General features: G+C 49.7%; 1 protein-coding gene across 5 annotated transcripts in view; it reads left to right on the top strand.

The window, feature by feature from the left end:
* LOC127673034 (2'-5'-oligoadenylate synthase-like protein 1) overlaps positions 1 to 6390 on the top strand; it is a 449062-nt gene that overhangs the window by 48060 nt on the left and 394612 nt on the right. The gene's annotated exons all lie outside the window — the stretch shown is intronic.

Raw genomic sequence — 6390 nt, 5'->3', positions numbered from 1 at the left:
ACCTTGAGTATGGAGGTCAGGGAACAACTGTTCAGGAATCAGCTCGCACTCTTCCACCCTGTGGCCCCCTGGCAGTCTGAGTCGGCCGTCAGCACCCTTTACCTGCGGAGCCCTCTTGGTACGAAATGCAGCGAGTTAGCAGCCAGAAGCGTATCCCAGCGCGCAGCACACCATCCGAACAATTTAAAACACTGTCCCCACCCCAAAGAAACTGTGAGTCAGCTGAGCAGCCAGCGCAGGTCTCTAGCCTGGTCTCTGGCAGCCACAGGGCGGAAGCTCACTCACCCAGAGCACGGGTCCGGTTATCCCTTCCGTAGTGAGTGGTGGGAACTGTGGCGAGGGAGGCCTGGCACTTTCCCGGGCATCCATGGTCGGCTAATTAGGAATGTTCCGCCCACGTTTTCGCCTCAGGGAGCAAGGCTGCTAGGAACATCCGCGTCCAATTTTTTTTTATGTGAAGGTGTGCTCTCCATCCTTTTAGGTTTTCTCATTAGTTAAAGAAATATATCACACAGACAAGGAATTCTGGGTCAGCCTGGGCTACATAATATAAATTAATTGTTTTTAAAAAACTGAGAATAAGCCGGGCGGTGGTGGCACACGCCTGTAATCCCAGCACTCTGGGAGGCAGAGGCAGGCGGATTTCTGAGTTCGAGGCCAGCCTGGTCTACAGAGTGAGTTCCAGGACAGTCAGGGCTACACAGAGAAACCCTGTCTCGAACACACACACACACATACACACACACACACACACACACACATACACAAACCCTGAGAATAAAATAAAGTATCACGTTTTCATTAGGAATGGGCCCGCCCACTCTTCCCTCTTTATCGGGGTGGCCCGAGGGACCTTGGCCTCAGCTCCCCCCACCCCCCCATGTCCTTTTCCTGGTGAAAGAGCTGCCCCTAAACTCGGCTGTTTCCAGAACCTTCAAGGTTCTTTGGAGTCAGGGTCAAGTTTTGCAGTGGGCGAGGCAGAGGAGGAGACAACACCCAGAAAGCCTCCAGGGCAACAGCTGGCGAGCCAAGCACGGGCCAGGCGTCGTCCTGTCCTCTTCCCACGAGCTCCTCTCCACGCGTGGTGCGCCACACAGGATTCCTTCTCAGCAAAGGCCACACGGGGCTCCCAAGAACTTTGAGACTTCTTGTTAAAAGGGTGTTTGTTATTTTTGATAAATTTTTGATAAAGCGTTAAATTTTAAAATAAAAAATAAGAGGAAATGTTAAAAGGGCTAGAGCCGTAGCTCAGGGGTAGAGCATGTCTCTGGCGTACATGAGTTCTAGCCCCAGCACACACATTTGAAAAAATAACTAAGTCAGGGCTGCAGAGACCGCTCAGCAGTTAAGAGCACAGGCTGCTCTTCCAGAGGACCCAGGTTCAATTCCCAGCGAGCACAAGGGGGCTCACAACCACCTGTAACTCCTGTTCCAGGGGATTCAACACCCTCATGGAGACATACACACGCAAGCAAAACACTAAATCACATAAGATTTTCATAAATACATTAATTTTCTTTTTTTTTTTTTCGGTTTTTTCTAGACAGGGTTTCTCTTTATAGCCCTGGCTGTCCTGGAGCTCACTCTGCAGACCAGGCTGGCCTCGAACTCAGAAATCTGCCTGCCTCTGCCTCCCAGAGTGCTGAGATTGCAGGCGTGCAACACCAGGCCTGGCTGGGATTTTTGTTTTTTAACAATAAGATTTCACTAAGTACCTGTGGTTGGTCTCAAACTCATAAACCTCCTGCCTCAGACTCCCGGTCGATAATATTATAGGCATGTGCCACCATGCCTGACATAATTTTAATTTTAAAACTTTTGTATCAGATGGAAAGAAGAGGGTCATGAGTTTAAGGCAAATTTCAGCCACATAGATAACTTGAGGCTAGCCTGGACTAGAGGCGGGACCTTGTCTCCAAACAGACAAAAAAAAAAGTATATAAAAACAAAAAAATCGCCTTTACTCATCCCTCTGTTGTTGTTTATTTTTGGTTCTATTTCCTTTGATGTCTGCCTCATGTCCCTGCCAGCACACACACACCCTCCCTCACTGTGATGGGTGACCCCACCCAACGATGAGCCAAAATGCACCCTTCCCTCCCTAAGGTCTATTTTGCCAGGTGTCAGTCAGTCAGGGCAACAGGAAGAATACTAACCAGGCAGGTTGACCGGCTGCTCATTTCTGGAAATAGGAGTGAACGAGGCTGGCTCTTCTCTGATTCGTCCACAGCTGTAGCCGGCCTGGGGGTATGGAATGGAACAGAACACCTAAACGGGAGACGCTCAATAAATACTTACTAAATAAATCTCATTACAACTAACCATGTTTCGTGTGGTTTTGTGGTGTTTGTGTGTGCTGTGTGTAAGTGTGGAGGGTGCTTAGGTGTATGTGGTGTGTGTGTGTGTGTGTGTGTCTTAGTCAGAGTTTCTGTTCCTGTACAAGCATCATGACCAAGAAGCAAGTTGGGGAGGAAAGGGCTTATTCAGCTTACACTTCCACATTGTTGTTCATCACCAAAGGAAGTCAGGACTGGAACTCAAGCAGGTCGGGAAGCAGAGGCCATGGAGGGATGTTTCTTACTGGCTTGCTTCCCCCGGCTTGCTCAGCTTGCTTTTTCTTTTTTGTTTTTGCTTCCACCCCACCCCACCCCACCCCACCCCGAGACAGGGTTTCTCTGTGTAGCCCTGGCTGTCCTGGAACTCACTCTGTAGACTAGGCTGGCCTCAAACTCAGAAATCTGCCTGCCTCTGCCTCCCAGAGTGCTGGGATTCAGAACACTTCTGAATTCTGTTATAGCTCCATTCTGCAGAGGAGGAGAAAAAGAGAGTCAAGAGAGTCACTGGGGCAGGGGAAGCTGGCCCAGTGAGGATCAGAGTCCCTCAGAGCTGGGGTCTAGAGTGGGGCAGCTGCCTTTGGGAGCACCGGGGCCCTCTTTCCTCCAGGGTCAGGCATTGTTCCTGGGTCCAGGCTCTTACCAGGGAGGAGGCTGTGTGCTTTTCCTTTGTGGCTTTCTGCTTTTACAGGCAGGAGCCTGAGAGCTCGCGGGCTCAACTTGGTGCAGCGAGTGGTTGTGGCTTTTTAATCTCAAAGCCTGGCCTCCAGCAAGACTGTACCACCCGAACCTCTCCAAATGATGTCACCAGTCGGAGGCCAAGTGTTCCAAAGCCTAAGAGGGGCTTTCTCGTTCTAACCCCACCCAGGGTCTCACTGTATACTCCTATCCAGCCTGGAATTCATGATCCTTAGACTAGCCTTGGGCCTAAGGTAAGCCTCCTGTGGCTGTTTCCAAGGGTCTGGTGTTAGAGCCAAGTGTGAGTTACATGACAGGTGCTGGTAATCAAACTCAGGTCCTCGGTAAGAAGGCTTAACCACAACCGGGCGGTGGTGGCGCACGCCTTTAATCCCAGCACTTGGGAGGCAGAGGCAGATGCCAGCCTGGTCTACAGAGTGAGTTCCAGGACAGCCAGAGCTACACAGAGAAACCCTGTCTCAACATCCCCCGCCCTCCCCCAAAAAAGGCTTAACCACCGAGCTGCATCTGCAGCACCCAGTTTTTCATTTTTTACTTGATCCATAATCACTCTTCATATTCGTTGGGTTGGGTTCAGTGTGCTAATTTTGTTTTTTGTTTTGTTTTGTTTCGAGAGAGGGTTTTTCTGTGTAGCCCTGTCCTGGAACTCATTCTGTAGACCAGGCTGGCCTCCAATTCAGAGATCTGCCTGCCTCAGCCTTCTGAGTGCTGGGATTAAAGGTGTACACTACCTCATTTACATACATATAAGCAAAAACACCTATACACATAAAAACAAACAAGTAAATCTTAAAAAACAAACAAACACACAAACAGAAAAATCCTCAAGGGCTGGGGAGATGGTTCAGTGGTTAGAAGCAGAGGTCCTGAGTTCAATTCCCAGCAACCACATGGTGACTCACAACCATCTGTAATGGGATCTGTCGCCCTCTTCTGGTGTGTCTGAAGGCAGCAACAGTGTACTTACATATAATAAATAAACAAATTTTTAATAAAAAACCACTGAAGAGTATTAATACCTAACAATTGCTCAAAGAAAATACTATGTACAGCTATTAAAGAAAAAAAGAGCCTCAGGTATTCTCGCTCCCCTCTACTCTCTGAGACAAGGTCTGATGTAGCCCAGGCTAGCAATTGATTACTTTGTATCAAAGGATAACGTTGAGCTCCTGCCCCTCCTGCCCTCCATTTCCTGTGTGCCAAGAATGTTTATATAGTCTATTAGGGCTTTGCAAAACTAGATAAAAATTGTCTGGTGACCACTTCTGCAGCCCTATTTTAGGAATTTTATTTTGTTTTGTTAAGACAAGTCTCAAAGCCGGGTGGTGGTGGCGCACGCCTGTAATCTCAGCACTTGGGAGGCAGAGGCAGGTGGATTTCTGAGTTCGAAGCCAGCCTGGTCTACAGCGTGAGTTCCAGGACAGCCAGGTCTACACAGAGAAATCCTGTCTCGAAAAAAAAAAAAAAAAAAAAAAAGGACAGGTCTCAATATGTCTAGCTATCTGGCTAGCCTGGAACTCACTATGTAGACCAGGGTATCCTTGAACTCACGGAGATTCACCTGCTTCTGCTTTTGAGTGTTGGGATCAAAGACATAGCCCGTTTTTGCTTGTTCACCTTGTCTTGTTTTCCTTAACACCTGTAATGATGTCCTAGCAGCAACACTGCCTGTTGACGCAGCTGCTGGGATTAGCACTAGATTAGAATCTACCACCTTCACTTCCGGCTCTGTGATCATTTTTTGCGTGCAGTTTGCCAGTTCACTGGGTATCTAATGGGCCATAAAGCTGGTCTCAGGAGGAAGTCATATCGTGTGAATAAGGAATGAGAATTGCTTCCTTGATCAGACTGAAGGGGGCGGGGCACTACCGTGGTTTTTTGTTCGTTTTGTTGCTGTTGTTGCTTGCAACGCACCCTGACAAGGACATCTGTGTTACCTTCTAGATCTCTCTAAGATCATTTTCTTGTGTCCTCGTTTGGAAACTTCACCCCTCAAGAGCCTCCATGGACATAGTAAATGTTCAAAAAACAGCAGTATAGGTTCAAAATACCGGGTAAGGTTTTATGTGACCCAGCAAGAGGGATGCTGGGTCAGCCATCCCAGAGTTGTCTTGGCTGTGCCCATTGCCCGTCCCTGGCTCTCCTCCATGCACAATTTTCTGAGCCGGGGTCCCTGAGTTCTAGGCACATCTCTGCAGCGCGGTTCTCGTCACCCACACTCACAGGCAGGTGCAGATCCAGGGATGAACACCTCCAACAGGAAAGAGAACTGAGGTGTGCCTGGCCCTTGAAAAACATTTATTATTGTGTGTTGTGGGGTGAGCGTGTGGAGGTCGAAAGGACAACTTGCGAGATCAGGCTGTCTCCTTCCACCACCTTCTTTCTCGGAATTTTCCCCGAAGGTGTGTATTTAATCCAATGAGACGTGAACTCAGTGAGAGCGGGGAAAATCTGCCTTCCTTTCACTCCGAGTCTGCAGCTCTGACCTGGACACAGCCGGACTTAGAGCAGGAAAAACTGCGTGGCTGAGCAGGTCCTGTGTCCTTCCGCGTGGGTGCAATCCTCTTCGTCAGCAGTAGAGGGCGCTCGGCCTCCGCGCGCCGGAGCTTCCTGCCCTTCCTTAGATTTTTTTTTTCCAGATCCGCCCACTTTGTTCCTGGATCAGACTCTCCCCGGTCCAAAAGGCAGAGAATCTCTTGTCTGAGCAAATACCTCAAGCAGCGTTGCCAAGATCTCACCTGCTTCCCCCGCTCCGCAGGTGCTGTTAGGAGACAATCTGGTTCTCACATGCGAAGAGCCCAAGGACATCTATGATACAGAGATGCCAATTAAAGTTGGCCAAACAGCGAAACGCGGGCTGGCAACGCTCGCCGGGTAAAGTGCTTGCTATGCATGCGTGAGGGCCTGAGCTGGGATCCCTGGCACTCCGGCAGACACCTGGGTGTGGCTTTGCATATCTGTAACCACAAGGCAGGCAGAGACAGGAAGGATCTCAGGGCTCACAGGCCAAGCAGTCTATTAGAAACAGTGAGTTCTAGGGTCAGTAGGAGACGCTGTCTCGGAAGCTAGTGGAGAGCACGATAGAAGAAGACACCCTCCACCAACCTGGCTTCTTCATGCGCCTGGAACACACAGACACGCATGCGCATACACACGGAGCACGATGTGCCGGGGCTCTGGGCCCCGCTGCAGGCGCCCCTTGGCAGAAAGAGCCTCCGACTTGGGCAGACAACTGCAGGCTCTGCAGATCCCGCGGCTACTCTGAGCCTCAGTTTCCTAATCTGCCCAGGGAGGATAGTGCGTCTAATACACGGAGGTTATTGCAGAATTTCTACCACTTGCAATCCTGAATCTTGCC

This window comes from Apodemus sylvaticus, chromosome 22, assembly GCF_947179515.1.
Source record: "Apodemus sylvaticus chromosome 22, mApoSyl1.1, whole genome shotgun sequence".
Taxonomy (NCBI): Eukaryota; Metazoa; Chordata; class Mammalia; order Rodentia; family Muridae; genus Apodemus; species Apodemus sylvaticus.
Note: the sequence above shows the minus strand (reverse complement) of the source record. Positions and strands in the feature narration are given on the sequence as shown.